This window comes from Rhinatrema bivittatum, chromosome 8 (genome assembly GCF_901001135.1).
Source record: "Rhinatrema bivittatum chromosome 8, aRhiBiv1.1, whole genome shotgun sequence".
Lineage (NCBI taxonomy): Eukaryota > Metazoa > Chordata > Amphibia > Gymnophiona > Rhinatrematidae > Rhinatrema > Rhinatrema bivittatum.
The window spans coordinates 74916475-74936338 of record NC_042622.1 but is presented as its reverse complement, the minus strand read 5'-3'; the positions used below and the strand labels follow the sequence as shown (position 1 = coordinate 74936338).

The following is a 19864-nucleotide window of genomic DNA, read 5'->3' as shown; positions in this document are numbered from 1 at the left end:
AGTTAGGGCGGGGCCTGAAGGCGGGGTCAGGGCGCAGGGGAGGGTTGGATGGGGCTGGGTCTGATAGCGAGGGCGTGGCCTGGAAGATGACGAGTTGGAGAATAGCGAAGGGTGGAGTTTCCAACCTCTGTCTTCGTTATAAGGACGAAGGTGATTAGGGAAATAGGAGCATGGGGGGGTCTATTAATGGAAGTTTATTCCTAAATACAGGTTTGGCACCTTTCTGTCAAAATTACTCTTAACAATATTCACGATTTGGAAATCCGGGAGCAGACATAAATACAATCTATAACACGAAGTCTTATTTCTGGCTTAAGGTGCTGATGATATCGCGCAAATGGTTTTACTATAAACCTTCTGGTTTCAAGGACATTTTGGTAAAACAAGGCTTATTTTCAATTTGGCCCCTAGCTAAGTGCATCCAAATTTAATATATAACATCTCTCCCCAAAATAAAGTTACCAGATTTTCTGTGAACAAATCTGGAACACTTTTTTTACCATGCAATTTACATGGTACTTAAAAAGTAATATCACAAAATATGAGGGATCCATATTGCACGCCTTTGTCTGTACTTTGAATTGATTTTATATGTGGGGGGGGGGGGTTTCTGTAAATCACCTGGATACATTTTTTTTCACGCAGTATATTAAATCTAATAAATAATAATGCTTACACACTGAAAAAATGCTGACTCGACCAGATTCCACCTTTTCAATTGTGTAAATTCTGTACAGGAGATACATGCAAATCATGATACTCTGAATGAGTTTCTAGGAGATTTTGCCTTGATTTATCTTTGAGGAGGACAATTTTCAGATTGACCTGCAAGCTGATTTGGAAAGGGAAAGTCACAAAAATTTCCTTTTAAAATCCCATAGCAGGCTGGTGTAGCAGGGAGTTTTTATCTTGTAGATAGAGAGGGACAGATGTAATAGGAGAAATCTTAGGAACTATTTCTTTATAAAAAGGGTAGTGGATGCATGGAACAGCCTTCCAGTGGTGATGGTGGAAGCAAAAACAGATTCTGAATTCAAGAAAGCATGGGATAAATAAAGGCAATTTCCGAGGAAGTGTAAGGCTAGATAAATTGGACCAATGCGCAGGTTAGATGGGCCATATGGTCTTTTTCTGCCATCATGTTTTTATGTAATAAAACCTCTGTTAAAACAGTAGTAAGGTTTTAGCTTACATGTTACTTACTGTGCATGGTAAAGACACGCAACCCTGTGGGGGATGCAGTAAGCTAATGGAATGCAAATGGACCTAGAATTAAAAATCTATTGTAAATCAAAAAAGTTCTATAAAACTAAAATGCAGAAAACCATGATACAAAATATTGTCAAAAGCTGTATTAAGCTGGAAAGTGTTGCAGTGGTCCTGGTTGGTTGAGAAATGTGATGTAAAGTGACCTTTTGGTGTGAATGGTGGTACATTGCTTTCCATCAGATTTCCTGGACACACCTCCTTGCAGGGGAAATAAAAGGGAGCTTCTTACAGAGCCATTTTGTCAATGCTGCATACATGAGCTCTGAATTAGGCATTATAGGTTTTCTTCTTATAGGAATGGTGGTTGTTGGTTGGTAGTTTTGATTCCTGATTGGTATCTTTGCCTGTTTGTTGTTACTTTGCTGTTTTTTCCATCGTTTTGCTTTTTTGTTTGTTTTCGAGTGAATTTTTAGAATGAATCTGTTCAGTGACAGCGATTGTCTGTCTTGGTATTGTCCCTGTTTGTGTTTTTAGGTTGCAGAAAGAGCGAAGTGGGTAGTTGTGGAGGGAATGGAGCAAGACAGAGATGGTGTGAGTGAGGCAGCAGGTGAGCATGCTAGGTGGGTGAGTGGTGTCAGAGAGGATAGGAGGAATGAGGGACACGAGTTGGTAGAGTGTAACCAGGCAGAGGAGATGGGGCAGGAGAAAAGGAGCATGTGCGAGCAGAAGGAGAGGAGAGCAGATACGAAGCAAGGACTGGGCAGGGGGAGTGGGAACTGGCAGGTGGCAGAGAGAAGAGCAGGCAGAGGGCACAGTTAAAGGGGGAAATAAAGAAGGGGAGTGGAGGTGTCAGCAGTGGGAGCGGGAATAGTGCTCAGGGAATTAAGGACCCACACTACCAATGGGAGTGATTAGAAGGCAGGGACCAGCAGCCAACAGCAGAAGAAGAAGTGGTGCTAAAGTGATGTTCCACCAAGAAAGAGAAGGATCTTCTTATGCGAAAAATACAGTGCACTCTACAGAGCGAAAACATCCTCGCACAAGAGGAAGATTTGGGGAGGCATCGCCAAGGATGTCATCAGCCTGTCTGTGGTAACCAGAACTGTGAATCGGCTCAAGTATTGCTAGCAGGACAACAGGATGGCTGTCAAGGAAAAGTGGTAAAGTTGGAGAAGTCCAAGCGTTAGCTGGGAGGAAACCCACAATGTGATCTACAGCTGATGCCAGTGGAGAAACTGGTGAGTATGGGATAGAATGTGTCTCTGATAGGGAGAGGGAGGATAGTATGGAGTTAGGATTTATCAATATTTGGCATGAATATGCTTTTTTCCCAGGTGATCATTATTAATTTATTTAAAAAATGTATATACTGCATAATGAGTAAAATACTATAAAAGCATTTACAAAATAAAACCTAAGATTCTACAAATAATACATTCTTTCTAGCTGCCACCCTCCAAAACAAAAAGCCCATAACAATAAATCATAATCTGCTCTCTGAACTATCCTATCCCTCAGCCTACTATCCAGCCCTCTCACCCGAATTCAAAAAAGGAAACAAAACATCTTTAAATAGTTTCCTAAGGGGGTCATTTTCTATAGCTTTCGCACACGAAAAGGGACTTTTTGCGTGCAATAGCTAGATCGGGGCGGAGTCAGCACCGGAAGGGGAGGAGTTGGGGCAGCACCGGGGCGGACGCGGCGAAGACATCGCTGACGGCGAAAAGGTAAGGCCCCTTATCGCCGCCAGTGATGCACCCAATAGCACCACCTTTCACGGTGGTGCTCTTGGTTTGTGAAAGCCGGCAGCGATCGCACCGCAGTGGTGCGATCGCTGCCGGCTTTCACAGGCCTGCCCCCCACTTCGCCCCCTGATACCGTGCGATTCACTAAGGCCTGCGATTTTAGAAAATCCAGGCCTAAATTTGGCTCACTTCTTGCCATAACTGGTAAACTCTTCCGAACCTGTGGGGCTACTGCTGTCAAGGCACAATTAGAAATGCACCTTGCTTAAATTTTCATCCATCCAAAAATTCCAAATGAGCCCCCTGAGAAGCCCTAAGCAAACACTTTGGCAGAGCTGACAAATACTGTGGTCAAAGATAAGAATTTACATTTTGCCCTTTCAGCAGTAGGCAGACAGTGTGATGAACACAAGGTTATTGTTTGTCTCCCTTATTCTTTAATATTTTTTGCATCTTTTGGTAGAGCTTTTATGAGTTTTGGGGGTATATGTTTGCTGATGACATTCAGATTCTGGTCCCAGTGAAGAATGGTTTGGATGACACAGTATGCAGGTTAAATTTTTATTTGGATAAGATTGCCATTTGCTTGAAATGCAGTCAGCTGGTTTTGAATAAGTCAAAGATGGAGATTTTAAGAGTAGGAAGGGTTTTTGAAAAACCACAAGCACTTTCAATTCAACCAATGTTAGGCGAACATGTAGTGACTATTTCATTGAAAGTCAGGAGTCTTTGAGTAAACTGAAATAATGATTTTAGGACATCCCCAATTTGTAAACATTCCTAACTCTATTCTTTTTGACAACAAATCTATCAACATTTCTAAACAGGTTCGCAATCTCTGTATTATACTAGACCCCAAATTGAATATGTCAATTCATGTCAAATCCATTGTTAAAGCTTTATTCTACAAACTTCAGCTGCTCAAACATATTAAGCTTTATTCTACAAACTTCAGCTGCTCAAACATATTAAGTCTTTTTGTACAGTACTTCCGACCTTGATACTTACAGGACTAGACTCATATAACTCTCTTTATCTAGGTTTACCTCAATCAGTATTATGTCCACTCCAGCTAGTACAAAATGCAGCAGCCCATTTACTATCCAACCAAAGATTACTCGATCATATTTCTCCAGTTCTTTAACTATTAATTATTTAATTATTATTTAATTGTTCGTATCGATTGTATATCAATTGTATATAAGACTTCTATCCCATTTCTTTCTCTCATACCCAGCTTTTCTCTTTTCCAATTGTGTTTTTATAAAATTCATTCTATTTATTTATAGACTTATAAATTCAGTGAGATAACAATTTGCTTTGTACCACTATATTATTTTTCCCTTTCATTGTTCCACTGTTCTCTCCCCTCCCCCCCAGTTAACAAGTTTATTGTAAAGCACTATTGCATATGTTCGTTAACAAGTTTATTGTAAAGTTTATTGTTTATTGTAAATGTTTATTGTAAAGCACTGTTGCACATGTTCGTTCTATTTGGCACAGCTGCAATGTTTCTGTTAATTGTGAATCGATGTGAGGTTACTAAACAAATGTCGGTATATAAAATCTGCAAATAAATAAATAACTACATTAATTACCAATTAAATGATGAATCCAATATAAAACCCTGACTATAATATATAACCTTAACCAAAATAACAATAATTCATGGTTATCCGCCACTTTTCATTTTTATATTTCTTGCCAAAATCTTAGGCCAAAAAATCAACTCCTCTCCTACAGGTTCCATCTCTAAACTCCACCAGATTAGTTATGACCCATGAACGTGCCTTTTCTATCACAGGCCCAATCTTACGGAACGCATTGCCCCCCCCCCCCCCCCCCCCCCGCTCTCAGACTTCTAAGCAATAATAAGGATTTTTAAAAAGTACTAAAACACCATTTTTTAAGCATGCCTTTCCAGAATTATGTGAAATACAACCTTATTAATCCTCACTCATATTTTTCTATTTCTCTTTATCATTGACTGTTTTCATAATTTGTTGATTTTTAAGTTATCTAATGTAAAAACTTCTTTTATGTCTATTTAATTATGAATGATCTTGTAACTCGCTCCAAACATTGGAGGGCACAGGCAACAAAATACTTTTAAATAAATACATAAAATAACTCTTGAATCAGCTTTTTCTATGGAGTCTTTTGTGCATCATACAGGTCAGAAAGCATATTTACAGCATATGCACATTTGACAACTGAAGCCTTTTTTAGGCAACTCAACAATTAACATTCTAATATTTGCCCTGGTTGTCGGGATGTTAGATTATTGTAATCGGATTTTGGTAGGGTTGCCTGTTGGTTTATTTATTTATTTAAAATATTTTATATGCCATTTTTATACTATATGTAATCAAAGTAGTTTACAATATAAACTACTTTGATTACAACCTTCAGGAAGAGACTTAAGACTTGGCTGTTTAAACAAGCTTTCCCGGACTCCAACTAATGTCCCACAACTTCAATATCCATAACACAGCCAGCTCAATTTTCAGTTCGCTGTAAATATTTTAACTGCTGTTAACCTTTTCTTTTATTTCCCTCCTCTCCCAGTTTAATCATCCTTGTTTTTTGTAACTGCTTTCTTCCGCACTATAGTTCCTGTTTGTATTTTTATGCACCCCTGTTTAACTGTAAACCAGCATGATGTGATTATATCATGAATGCCGGTATATAAAAACCTTAAATAAATAAATATAACATGCATAAAATCACAAAGTTAAATTTAATACAAGGTAAAAGACTTTGAGAAACCTAAAAAAAAAGAGACAATATATTCTTAAATAAAATGAGCAACAAATTTAAAGCTCTAGAAAGAGGGAAGGAATGAGGACAGTGGAGTTCGACACAATTCAAAAAAGCAATATAGGAAAGGCAAGATTAATTGGCCTCATGAATGTTAAAAGCGCACTTAAAAGAGAGAGGTTTTTAAGCTCTTTTTAAATTCGTCCTGCTATTTAGGTGTCTAAAAAAGTCCAGGATGGAATTCCAAAGTTGCAGGCCAGCTACTTAAAATGCACGGTGTCTCAATATATCTAGTCGGGCAATTTAGTTAAGAAGCTGCAATTCAGAACAGTGCTGCAACGCTGCTATGTGGCTAAACTAGGCGGAAATTGTTGTCATCTTCGAGGGCCCATGTTCCCTGTGTCGCTGCCTGCTACTTCTACCCTTCTACTTGGAAGAACTAACTTACAGTCACCATCAGTGAGTACAGATAACATCTTTCTCTACAGTACTGCTTCGCCGGAATCAGGTACTCGTTCCTCGAGGGCCTGCTCTCTGCTCCGGTGCCAGACCTCTCATCTAGTGGAATCTCTGCTACTTCTACACTGCTCTACAGAGGATCCACTGTTCCAGCGTTCTGTGAGAGACATGCCAAGCTGGGCTCTACAACCACTACTCACTACTGCCACCTCTGGTGGTTCCATAAACTGTTTAATAAAAGATTCAAATCTGTGTTTGTCTGTCTGGAGTTTAGCCTGACACTGTGGTCCCTCATGGGACTGCCCCCCGTGGGCGTGGTCAGCTGCTACAGTGTCCAAGGATCCACTCAAACACCATTAACCATAACAAGAAGACAATTCCCTCTCTCGTGAATGGACACATTCATGCTGGAAATCCAGGATGTACCAGCTACACCAGGCACCAGTGCAGATAGCGGAGTTATAGAGCATGAAAACGTCCAATCAAGAGTAGTACTAACCATCATCGTAAACAATGGGAGACCAGATTGCAGCAGAACTGATTGCAAGACAGGAACTCATCAATACCACTATGATGGCGGGATGGATGGCTATCAATGCAGAGATGAAACAAATAAGAACAGAAATGTTTAGTCCTGGGGGAATTCTGTGCTACTGCGGAGAGCAGAATTTGCACAGAATTCCCCTCCTGTGCAGAATTGCCAAATTCTGCGCACAAAATGGCAGAGGAGACCCCGGGATGCCGTCAACGGAGCACGCGCCGTTCGCAATCAAGAGGAAGGTCCTGGCGCACCATTTGCGGTGAAGACGAAGGCCATGCCGCACCGTGAACGGAGCGCGCATCGTTCACGGCAAAGAGGAAGGCTGCCACGGGATGCGCTCCGCTCGCGGCGAATAGGGAGAACCCGGTGAGAATGAATGTGTGTAGAAAGGTGTGTGTGAGGGGAGGGGTGAGAGAGCAGGGGGATGTTCAGGAGCGTGTGAGAGAGGAGAGGGGTGTGAGAGATAGTGGGGAGAGGGGTAAGAGGGTGAGGGGGGTGAGAGAGCAGGGGGGATGTGAGAGAGACCAGGGAGGGTAAGCAGGGATGTGTGAGAGAGAGAGCGGGGGGGGGGGGGGGGTACTTGAGTGTGGGCACCAGAGAGAGGGAGCCTATATGAGGAGATTGTGAAGGAGTGTGTATGTGTGTGAGAGATTGGGAGCTGGTGTGTATGAAAAAGGGATCATGTGTATGCGAGGATGCTAGCCTGTGTGAAGGGATTATGTATGTGTGAGAGAGAGAGACATAGATAGCTTGTGTGAGGGTATATGAGTGAAAGAGAAAGGGCGCTTGTGTGGGTGTGTATGCAAGAGAGAGGGCCCCTGTATGAGGGGATGGGTGTGTGCGAAAGAGTGAGGGAGCCTGTATGAGGATGTCTGTATGTGCACTAGAGAGAGGGAAGGCCAGATGGAGCCTGTGTGAGGGGCAGTACTGAGAACAGGGTCAAACTCTGGGAGTGGTGATAGAGTGGAAGGTTGAGCCTAGAGGTAGAGGGGAGAGATACTGGCAGGTGGAGGAGTTGGGGCCTGAGACGGCAAAGTGGCCAGGGGAGTAGGGAGAGTGAGTGGAAGGTACACTCTTACAGTGAATTTCCAGGGAAATTCTGCTCAAAATATTTAAAATTCTTTAAGTAATAATTTTTTCTGTATTAATAAAAAATGTAATTACTTAAAACCTTACACAAAACGGCTCACTGCCTCAAAATTTATCAACTAACAAAAAACAATTATATTTGAGGATTAATGCTTAAAGGCATATGTTGTGATTTGTAACGCTTTAACAAACTATACCAGGGGAGGTATCAGATAGAAGTGCTCACAGTCTCACAGGCTCTTGCCCTATACAGGGCTACAACCCTTCTCATGTATCGGCACTGTTAAATCACGTCATCTACCATTACCCCTTGGTAAGCCTGTTTTATTTGTGTTCTTTATAATAAATCACCAAAAACTTTTCTTAAAAAATTTTTCTTTTTTACCCGTGAAAACTAATCACCATTATATTGTTATGTGATCTCTCTATTCAATAAAATTATTTAGTACTGTAACTTAATAAAATTACTTATCTTCGCTTATTGTGTGCTCATTTGTTTGTTATCGGCTGGCTTCCTGCCCGACATTGTCAATGTTTCGGCGCAACAAGTGCGCCTGCTTCAGGGGCTTACTGCTCAATATTCTACAAAAAACCGAAGAGGTTAAACAAGGTAAAACTAACAAATTTGTTAGGGATGAACAAGATTACAAGAAGGGTTCAATATACTATTGGATGAATCCACAGCTTAAGAGAACTTACAATCAGAGAAAAACATTTGAATTGAGTTCTGATGAATCATCGGGTGATGAACCCACTCGTGGTCAGAAGACCCCCAGCACTAGCGGTCCTTCAACAACTAGTGGTTCTTCAACAACAACCCCTTTTCCCGAGGTAAGACAAGATCGCAAAGTCAGATTTCAACAGCATACTCAAGATCCCCCACCGGGACAAAGACAACAAAAAAGATGGACACGATCACAGGGGAAGAACAAATCGGAGAATCGACCCAGACCAGAGAATCCACAGTGATTAACTTGTCCTCCCGTTCCCTAACACGTACTCAAGTACAAGTATTAGAAAAAGGGTTAACATATGTACCAACGGTGCGGTATGACCATTTTGAAACCAGTAAATTCTTTCAAAAATTTTTAAGGATTTTAAGGTTACGTTTATTTTTTGACAAAAAACCACCAGAGGATCGAGATAAATCGGTGGTATTTCCAAAATCTACCTAGGTTCCTCCAGGTAATATTGATCCAGTTATACATACTTTCGCAAGATTGGTGCAAAATGACATAGATAAGATTCAGAATGATTCCAGATCAAGATTTTTTAATTTAAGCGTGCAAGAAAATAGGGCATTACAAGAAATCAGAGAGGATCCAACGTTAGTAGTAAAAAGTGCGGACAAAGGAGGAGCGGTGGTTATAATGAATAGAGATCTGTATAGGATGGAGGCACTACGACAATTATCAGATCAACAGTTTTATAAACAGTTAGATGCTAATCCTACACCGCAGTTGAAAGAACATATAGACATCCTTTTGGAGGACGCCTTAGCGCAAGGTTGGATCACTGTAAGAGAGTTTCGTTTCTTAAAGGTTGAACATCCCAGGGTGCCAACCTTTTATCATCTCCCAAAGGTTCATAAGAATTTAGAGAACCCTCCGGGACGTCCTATTATTTCGTCACGAGGTTCATTGCTTGAACCACTTTCTCAATATGTGGATACATTTCTACGTCCTCTTGTACCCTCCTTGCCCTCGTATGTTCGAGATTCTGGAGATTTAATACAGTATTTAGAAACTTTAGATATCCCTTTTGAAGAAGTTTCTTTAGCCACAATTGACATTGTGTCCCTTTATACGAATGTGCCCCAAGAAGGGGCTTTGCAAGTGATTCATTCCCAGTTAACAACACAATCTTTAAAGATTCATCCACCAGTTACTTTCATAGTTGAACTAGCAGCATTGGCTTTGAAAAAAAATTTTTTTGTTTTTGATAAAGTGTACTATCAACAGGTGGGAGGTACCGCGATGGGAGCCACAATGGCCCCTAGTGTCGCGAGTCTTTATGTAGGACACTTTGAATCACAGTGGCTATCAATTTCTCCATTTCAACAGAATATTTTGGTATGGCGTCGATTTATCGATGATATCTTCATAGTGTGGAGAGGCACTGAAGCTCTATTTAAAGAGTTTATTCAATGGTTAAATGCTCGTGAACAAGCTTTACAATTTACTTATATTTTTCATCAGAATTCGGTCTCTTTTCTGGATATAAACATCTCAATTAAAGAACATAAGTTCTTTTTCACGATTTATCAAAAGCCAACTGATCGCAATACATTGTTGGAATATTCAAGTTGTCATCCGTTTCCTTTAAAAAATAGTATCCCGTTTGGCCAATTTCTAAGGCTCAGAAAATTGTGCTCAACAATAGGAGAATATAAAGTTAGATCACAAGAAATGAGCCAGAGATTTTTAGACCGGGGTTACCCGCTAAAAATTGTAAGACAAGCTTGCAAGAGAGCACGTTGGAATTGCAGAGAAAATCTACTACAATCACAACAGAGAAAAATTCCATCAAGTTTAACATGTGTTTTGCCATATTCTCAGGGGGCGAATGAGGTAGCATGTAGCATTAGACGCCACTGGAATGTCCTCCAAGTACACTCAGTTTTTGGATCTCGACCATTAATAGCTTTTCAAAGAGGAACAAATATAAAAGATCAAGTAGTGAGATCTCATTTTCAGAGTTCCCTACAGTATGAAGTAAATCGAGAAGGACATTCTGCATGTGGGTCGTGCGTGATGTGCCCATTAGCTCATTCTAACATCAATATCCCCTCAGATAAACTTCAAAGGTTTAAGCCTATAAAAAAGTCAACTTGTAATTCTAGTTTTGTAGTATATACTATATGGTGCCCTTGTGGTCTTTTTTACATTGGCAAAACCACAAGACAGTTGAAAACTCGCCTAATAGAGCATAAGAGTGCATTGAAACGTAATAGATTAGAGGCCCCGCTGGTGCAACATTGTGTAGATAAATCACATGATTTTTGGAATTTAAAAAGTACGGTGTTAGAGGTGATGGAGCAGGACGAAAGAGGAGGCAATTTAAACTTACGTTTATTACAACATGAGCAAAAGTGGATTTTTAAACTACAAACAATAGCCCCAGACGGGCTTAATAAGGAGGTCGATTGGTCAGTGTTCTAGACAAATCAGCTGATAGATGTTGTAACAATGCTTGACAGGAAATAAAGAGCATAGGTATTTCCGGCATTGAGATAGAGAAGGTGATTAGGCGCCATATTTGAATGCTGTGAGAGAGCGGGTGAAAAAGTGCTAACGTGAATAGTGAGTACCATTGAGTGTTTAGTCTTTAAGAAATGTATTTATAAGAAGATAATAACAAAAATGTGTTTTTTGTAGAATATTGAGCAGTAAGCCCCTGAAGCAGGCGCACTTGTTGCGCCGAAACATTGACAATGTCGGGCAGGAAGCCAGCCGATAACAAACAAATGAGCACACAATAAGCGAAGATAAGTAATTTTATTAAGTTACAGTACTAAATAATTTTATTGAATAGAGAGATCACATAACAATATAATGGTGATTAGTTTTCACGGGTAAAAAAGAAAAATTTTTTAAGAAAAGTTTTTGGTGATTTATTATAAAGAACACAAATAAAACAGGCTTACCAAGGGGTAATGGTAGATGACGTGATTTAACAGTGCCGATACATGAGAAGGGTTGTAGCCCTGTATAGGGCAAGAGCCTGTGAGACTGTGAGCACTTCTATCTGATACCTCCCCTGGTATAGTTTGTTAAAGCGTTACAAATCACAACATATGCCTTTAAGCATTAATCCTCAAATATAATTGTTTTTTGTTAATTACTTAAAACCTGTCATGTAAATTGTGTTATTTTGATCAATATAAAGTTGTTGCAACCGTCGGTCTTCGACGGCTTCGCCCCGCCTACCTCTCACTACTTGCGGCTCCTCCCGCTCACCTCGAACTACTGGCTGCCGCGGCGTCTGTTTGCCGTCCTCTCCGGCGTCCCTGGACCGGCTTTGGTGCTGTCTCCCGCCATGTTCCTCCAAGGAACCTTAGGGTGCGCACGCCGCCCTCATCTATATTTCCACGTTGGCGCGAACCTCAGGGGCGTCCCCCTGATTTGACGTCATGCTGCCCGGATATTTAAGCCTACTGTTTATTGTTAGCCGTTAAGTTAGCAAGGGTGATCTTACGGATGGGATTTGCTCTCCGTACCGAAGCTGCTCTGCCACTCCAGCGCTATCTGGAACTCTTACACCCTTCGGGTTTGCTAACGGGGTACCCGCTCCTCTGAGGCCTCTTCTGCTTCTTTCAGGTGCTATCAGGAAACCAGTACTCGCTCCTCGTGTTGCGACCGTCGCTGCCCGATAGCTTCACTCTGCCTACCTTTCCTTTTCTGCAACTCTTCCTGCTCTTCATGGATGCCTGGCTGCCTCGATGTCCGTCTGCCATCCTCTCCGGCGACCCCGGACCGACTTGGGCGCTGCCTCCCGCCATGCTCTTCAGGTACCTTAGTGCGCGCGCGCCGCGCAGCCCTCATTCTTATTTCTTTATTGGCGCGTTCCTCAGGGGCGTCCCCCTGTGATGACGTCACGCTGCCCGGATATTTAAGCCTACTGTTTATTGTTAGCCGTTAAGTTAGCAAGGGTGATCTTACGGATGGGATTTGCTCTCCATACCCAGCTACTCTGCCTTCCAACTTCCATTGGACTCTTTCTGCTAACGGGGTACCCGGTCCTCAGGGGCCTCTTTGCTTCTTTCAGGTTGCTATCAGGTAACCGGTACTCGCTCCTCGAGGGCCCATGTTCCCTGACCCGCTGCCTGCATCTATCTCCTCTTCTACTTGGAAGAATTCGCTACAGACACCATCAGTGAGTACTACTATCATCTACTCCTCACAGCTGTCTCCCTGGAACCAGGTACTCGCTCCTCGAGGGCCTGCCTCCGTTCCAGCGCCAGTGCCATCTCTTACGTGGAACCGCTGTGTGAGTACTTTACCAACAAGTCTCTCTACCTCCAGGGATCTGGTACTCGCTCCTCGAGGGCCCATGTTCCCTGAGTCGCTGCCTGCATCTTCAAACCCTTCTACTTGGAAGACTTCACTAACAGTTTCCATCTGTGAGTACAACTAACTTCTATTCCACAGTACTGCTTCACTGGAACCAGGTACTTGCTCCTCGAGGGCCTGCCCTCTGTTCCGGTGCCAGACCTCTCATCTAGTGGAATCTCTGTTACTGCTACGTGAGTACAATACAACTGAGTCTGTCTGCCCTAAGGGATCAAGTACTCGCTCCTCGAGGGCCTGCTCTCCCTGTCTCGGAGCTTCTCCTAATTCTACCTGGGACTCTGAACGCTTCTTATCGTGTACTCATAACTCTCAGTCTCTTTCCACTACAGCACAGCCTAGCAGAGGATTCGCTGTTCCAGCGTCCTGTGAGAGACCTGCCCAGCCGGGCTCAACATCTGCTACTCACTACTGCCACCTCTGGTGGTTTCCAAAACTGTTTAATAAAAGATTCAAATCTGTGTTTGTGTGTCCAGAGTCTAGCCTGACACTGTGGTCCCTCACGGGACTGCCCCCACGTGGGCGTGGTCAGCTGCCACAGTGTCCAAGGATCCACCCAAACATCAATAACCATAACAAAAGTTTGTAGAATTTTAAGTTTTTGTGCGCACGATTTTAAATTATTTTGCGCAGAATTCCCCAGGAATAAATGTTACATCATAGTGAGGCCAGGCAGTCCATGAGGGAGTGCACCATTGTTGGAGTCATTTTTTGTTACTTTTGCTGAGGATGTATATAGAGGTTAGGCCGTATGGATTCAGAGTTTTCACCCAGATACAGACTAGTTTGAAGGCCACAGGCCAACCTCTGAGTGAACTCCTATTTGCTGTCTTGCACTATGAAATGTTTATAAACATGGAAGAGTCTGTTTATTTAGTTATTTCACTAAGTCTATGATGAGAAAGCTAGCAATTAACTTATACTAAAGCCTGAGAGAGAAAGTGAAGGCCACACAGCTGTGCCTGAAATTTGATAAGAACTCAGAGGGAGGGAATGCCACTGCTTCCATAAGCATTTTGTAGTGTATAAGGAGAGACAGCAAGAAAAAGAGAGGAGAGAGCGTCCTGGGCGTGATGGTACAGGTTGATCCTTTGGAAACGTAAGCTTCTTATATCTATGTTTCAATTGTTAGTATCTACCATTACTTCTTCTGTGTAATCTGATTTTAATTGTTCTATCTTCCGATTGCACAAATAAATCACTTTCCTAAATACCTGGAACTGTGATATACTGAATCAAAGTTTGTATGTGGCTCCTTGTGTAGGGAATAAGCTCCTGGGTTAAGCCCCCAGGTATAATCCCAGTATTTGTTTGTGTTTATATGGGATAAGCCCCTCAGGTAGCCCCCAGCATAGACATCAGTGAGATTAATGCCCCCTCCCCCCCCGGATCAGAGCCCCTGGGTAGAATATCAGTGAGCACAGTCTGAACCCATAACAACCACTGCTGTCAGTGTATTGTCGGATAGGATTAGAGCTTCATCCAAAGATGTAGTCAGTGTCCTATGAGGCCTTGCATCATCTGTATGGGATCTGACCTGGGCTGTCAGTCGTGCAATTGAGCTCATGTTCCCCTAGGAGGCGAGCTCATCCTCAAACTCTGAAACCACAGAACACAGCAGAACCCTATGCACTGCACAGAGGGCCAGAGGCAGAGGTGGGGGCCATAGATGGAAACAATATTCACCAGAAGGCAGCCACCACACTGAACTATCAATGATTCTCCTGTACCTGACCCTTTCTGGACTAGACCTGACCACTGATGACTCTCCCGGACTTCTTATTTTCCTTTAGGCCTGCCCATGTTAGACATCCAGGATGTAGCAGCAACACCAGTCCATGAGTGAGTGCTGAAACATTGATTAATCACTGATGACTCTCCTGTATCCATGCTTGACCACCGATGAATCTCCCAGATCCTAGGTGAAAATCTTGTCTAAAGCTACCTTTAGACAGATCAGATACCTGTGGTATCTGATCTGTCAGCACCCAAGCTGGATTATTAATGTACAACAACCATCTGAACCACCAACATCATCTGGCAGATCTTCTCCCAAGTGAACAGTGTGTCAGACACTGAAAATTCTAGGACACTGGAGAAGAACCTGATCCCAAAGTGCTCCTAGACTCTCTGTCAAGCATCACCCAGAACTTCAAAAGTGCTGCAATGGCAAACTAGAATGGTAGTGCTGGTGCCCAAGGTATTTGGTTACAAATGGAGTTGACCTCGATATGGTCTTCTTATCTGGCATTAAGGAGTTGTCCATTGCACTTTCTTCATAGGACTGTATTGTGGAGGAGGCTCAGTTTTCCAGTGGTGTAGTTCCAGGTTATCACCACGGTGGGATCCTGCATTGCCTGTCTGTTGCTTGATAAGTATCCACAATATTTTTATTCTTTGTATACATGTGTCTTCTCTTGCAGGTTGCTGTATTGCTGCAGGTAAATTTATTATTATTTAAAACATACCCCACATGATCCAATACACTCAGTATGTAACCACTACACATATATAAAAACATTTACATAAAGTAAAATATTCACTAACATGCAACAAACAATGGAGAAATTACTTACCTGATAATTTTGTTTTCCTTAGTGTAGACAGATGGACTCAGGACCAATGGGTATAGTGTACTCCTGATAGCAGTTGGAGACGGATCAGATTTCAATCTGACGTCAGCCCTAGTACATATACCCCTGCAGGAAGTGCAGCTCTTCAGTATTCTCCTCGAAAAGCAATTGTGGATATATGCATGACTGAATAATTTGAATAACTTGGATAACTTGATTAACTTTATAACTTGGTTAACTTGATTAATTTGAACTGGTTGAATTGATTATAGCTGGAGACCGCCAGTGCCCTCAACCAAGAAACATCGACACCCGGTAGAATGGGTGTCCTAGTTGGAGGAAAGCATGGCTTACCCGTGAATCACTCACTCTTGGGGATGTCACCCGAGAATTCCATGAGTAACGGCAGCCGTGGGTGGGATGCTGAGTTCATCTGTCTACACTAAGGAAAACGAAATTATCAGGTAAGTAATTTCTCCATTTCCTAGCATGTAGCCAGATGGACTCAGGACCAATGGGATGTATAAAAGCTACTCCCGAACTGGGTGGGAGGCTGCCCATGGCCCACTTAGTACTGCCCTTGCAAATGCTGTGTCCTCTCGAGCCTGAACATTACAAATCACTAGCCGCCTTCCCCAGGGCTATACTACACTAAACCTTTTATTATAATAATTATTAGTATCAAGATGTGCTTTAGCGTGAGCGGACAGGACTTAGGAAGTGGGCTGCAGGAGAAAAGAGAGGCTGGACTTCATTTGGTTCCTTACACAATTTTTATTATTTAAATAAAATATCAGAAAAGGGATGCTTACTTCAGCAGTCTTTACAGCGCTCTGATGTAGCTTGTGTTAACTTTGGCTTCCCTGTCCACCCTGGTGCCTCCTTATTCCCTCTGGGATTTGGCTTTTTTTCTCCAGGTAAAGGGAAACTCCCTTGGACCATAATCCCTTGCCAGGCTGTTCTTTAAGAAGGATCGGGCCAGATAGCTGGAGCCACTGCAACCAACACAAGGCCACTGCAACCAACACAAGACCTGTGACTGACCTGACCAGCCCACCGGAACATGGCCGAAGCCTTAATAGGCCAATCCGCCCCTGATTCAATCTTTCATACCCTCTGAAGAGGAACAGTATACCAGTGCTGCCAAGCCTTCATGCCAGATCTCAAGAGCCTCTTGTCTCCAGTACCTTCCTGCAGCTATCATCCCTTGCCATAGCCTTATGCCAATGACATCTGAAGAATAGATGAATTGCTCCTCAAAATCAGCGACATACAAGTTTGCCACCCATGGGGATCCCATGTGCTTGATGGTAAAATTGTTGACAAATAAGAAATAATTATTGAAGAGCACTGTCTCTGTCATAACTATTAACAGCTCTGATGTTATCCACTGTGGTACTGAGCGCTTTTGCAAAGTGTGCCATACAATTTGTAATGCACTGTCTTGTGGTATATTAGTATACAGTGCATTGATGTCCAACGTAACCAGCCATGCTTTTTTATCTTTCACACTCTTGTGTGAAATGCAGCCACGTTGGGGCAGTAAGTCATTTTGGTAACAATCGTCCAGGAGTTGTAGTAAAGATTTAAGTTTCTAGTTGATTTTCACTGACATTCACTTGAAACTGTGCCCTTAAATAATTCACAAGGTAGGAGGTTAATGATTATAAGATATATGATCTAATATTGCCGTGGGGCAATCACAGTTATATGAAACCAACAACCCCCTCCTAAAAATATTATGAAGGTGCTCTAAGCATGGGCTTTAAGTTTTGAAAAACAGTTAGGAATATCTAATATTGAAAGCAAAATAAGTGGAATAACAAAAGTACACTGAGTTAGGGGATTGGATGTTTTTCCAGTTTTGTATTGTTTATCAGAAATGCTGAAACATTTAAACCATGCTCTGAAATGCCCAAGACTCGCCCTGAGGAAAGATAAGACTGAACAGGTGAATATTTAAAAGTACATTTTTGAATAGGATTGTGAAGAAAATGTAACCTATTCTTACATAGGTGTGAATAAAAATGTAAATAAAAGATTTATTTACAAAATATTTGTACAGAGGTTTGTGATTTGAGTACAATATCCAAGATCATTATATGGAAAGTACCCCATAGCTGAATAAATCATAAAAATTGTCAACCATTTTCAGTGTCTTTTCTATAATAACATAAGAAGAGTGACATATAAGCTCATCTTTTAGAACACCAAGACTGGGGGTCACATGGGATGATTTGCTAGGGAGGACGCGTTCTCCCTGAGCTCCGGGTGCCATGGACATAAATCTACCGGCATCATCCCCCCCGATTCGGCGAGCAGGTGCGTGAAGACTCACTTTATGCACAGCTCATGTCGAAAGTGCACTTTATGAACAAATCCCCACATCCGATGGCCTCTAGGGGGGGAAAACGCGATAAAGACAAAACAAAGGCTGCAGATCCTAAAATGGCGGCAGGACCGGGAGAGACGGGAGCTCCGGCGGCAACACCACTTACTGTAGAAATATTACAGGCTACGCTGGATGCTACGCTCGACACCAAACTGGCTGGGATCACCCACCAGCTAGAAGAGGTGAAATCCTCTTTAGCGGAACTTAACCCGCAGCTCGACGTCCTGGAGGGGAGAATAGTCGGGTTGGAGGAAGAACTGACAGAAAATGCCGAGAAGGTTAGTGCCCTCAAAGAATGCTTACAGAAAGTGGATGACCTAGAAAATCGCCTGCGCCAGGACAACTTAAGATTTCTGGGTCTGCCTGAGGTGGTGGATGACCAAGGGGCTTGGAGAGTTTCTAGAGGGCTGGTTACCGGCAGCAGTGGGCCTCCCAGACCTGCAAGGCGTCCTTAAAGTCGAAAGAGCGCATAGATTGGGGATCCGACGGGACTCAGATGTGCACCCGCATATTGCCATTGCAAAAATATTAAACTCCGCTATAAAACAGCATGTCTGGCTGGCTTACCGACGTAACTCGGAGGCAAAATATAAGGGACAGAGTGTGGATCACACAAGACTACTCCGCCCAAGTCTTGCAACAGCGGAAAAGATTCTCCACAATATGCTCACAGCTATATGAAAAACTGATGAAATTTGCCCTTCTTTACCCGGCAACGCTAAAAGTATGGAGTGAGGGTAAAGCACATATCTTTAAACTTCTGGATAAAGCACAGAAATTTTTGAGGGCATTGAAGGCCGGTCAGGATTCTGCTCCTTGATTGGCCATCATATAGCTCTCACAAAATCCCATACAAAACACTGGCACAGCTAGCCCAGCTGGAGTGGGCTTTAGCTAGGATCCTGTTCCTAGAAAACTCTGACAGACTGATTCTTTTTGTTACAGATACCTCAGACCCGAACATGAGACGGTGTGAGATTGGGTGTGCAATGGTTATAAGCCGGTAACTCTGCAGGGATCTCTCATGCACTGATAATATAAGGGGATTGGCTCAGACCTACAGAAGTCCGTGGCACCTGGACATCCTAAGCAGACCCGTATCCGATCGGTGTTAGTTCTCTTGTCGAGCAGGGGGGAATTGGGGAGGGGGAAGGGGGGGAGAGATATGGGGTTCAAAAGCTTGGGGTGGGGATAAACTTGGGTGTTACATATGGCTGGGGGGATTGTGTGCTGTGTGGATGGGGAATGCATGGGTGCGGTGTGAGTGGGATGGTCTCAGGGTACACGGCTTCAGCGATTAGCAAATGTGGACCTTGAAGCTACACCAACTAGTATGGGGGAGGGGGCAGCTGGGACCCTCTACCCTAAAACACTTTTGGTTTTCACAGGAAATGTTGACCTCGCTACTGCATACTTATGCTTAAGTTGATATCCTGGAATGTATATGGTTTGGGGTCCCCCATTAAACGTAAAAAAATTCTATCTCATCTAAAACGGTTGCATGGGGACATCGCTTGCCTTCAGGAAACACATTTAACCACTGCAGAAAGCCAAAAACTGAGACGGGACTGCGTAAAAGACTGCTTTTATGCAGCAGCTTGTCCCCGCAAGGCAGGCGTAGCTATATTAATCAGTAAATCTACAGAATTTGTGTTAGAGCGTTCTATTACTGACCCTGAGGGGCGTTACGTGTTGGTGATTGGGCGGTGGAAAGGTCAATTAATTACTATTAGCAATGTTTATACACCTACGGATAACCCACAGAGGTATTTACAAAAATTTGCTGAAGTAGTGTTATCACACAGAGAGGGCCTTTTAATCATTGCAGGAGACCTCAATTGTGTGTTGAATAACATGCTAGATAGATCCTCACAAGGAGGGGTCTGTCTTGGGAAAAGTGGGGAAGGAGTGGACGGGTTTTGTAAACAGACGGGAGTACCTGATGTCTGGCGATTAATGCACCCAACAGAATGGGAATACACTTTTCACTCCAACCCGCACCAATCTTTTTCCCGAATAGACCACAT

At 42.7% G+C, this 19864-nt stretch overlaps 1 long non-coding RNA gene across 1 annotated transcript; it reads left to right on the top strand.

The window, feature by feature from the left end:
- Positions 1–79: 79 nt before the first annotated feature.
- Positions 80–17457, top strand: LOC115096398. Its single transcript, XR_003858061.1, has 3 exons — positions 80–150; positions 15718–15909; positions 16363–17457. It is a non-coding gene; the product is annotated as an uncharacterized LOC115096398 (long non-coding RNA).
- The last annotated feature ends 2407 nt before the right edge of the window (positions 17458–19864 follow it).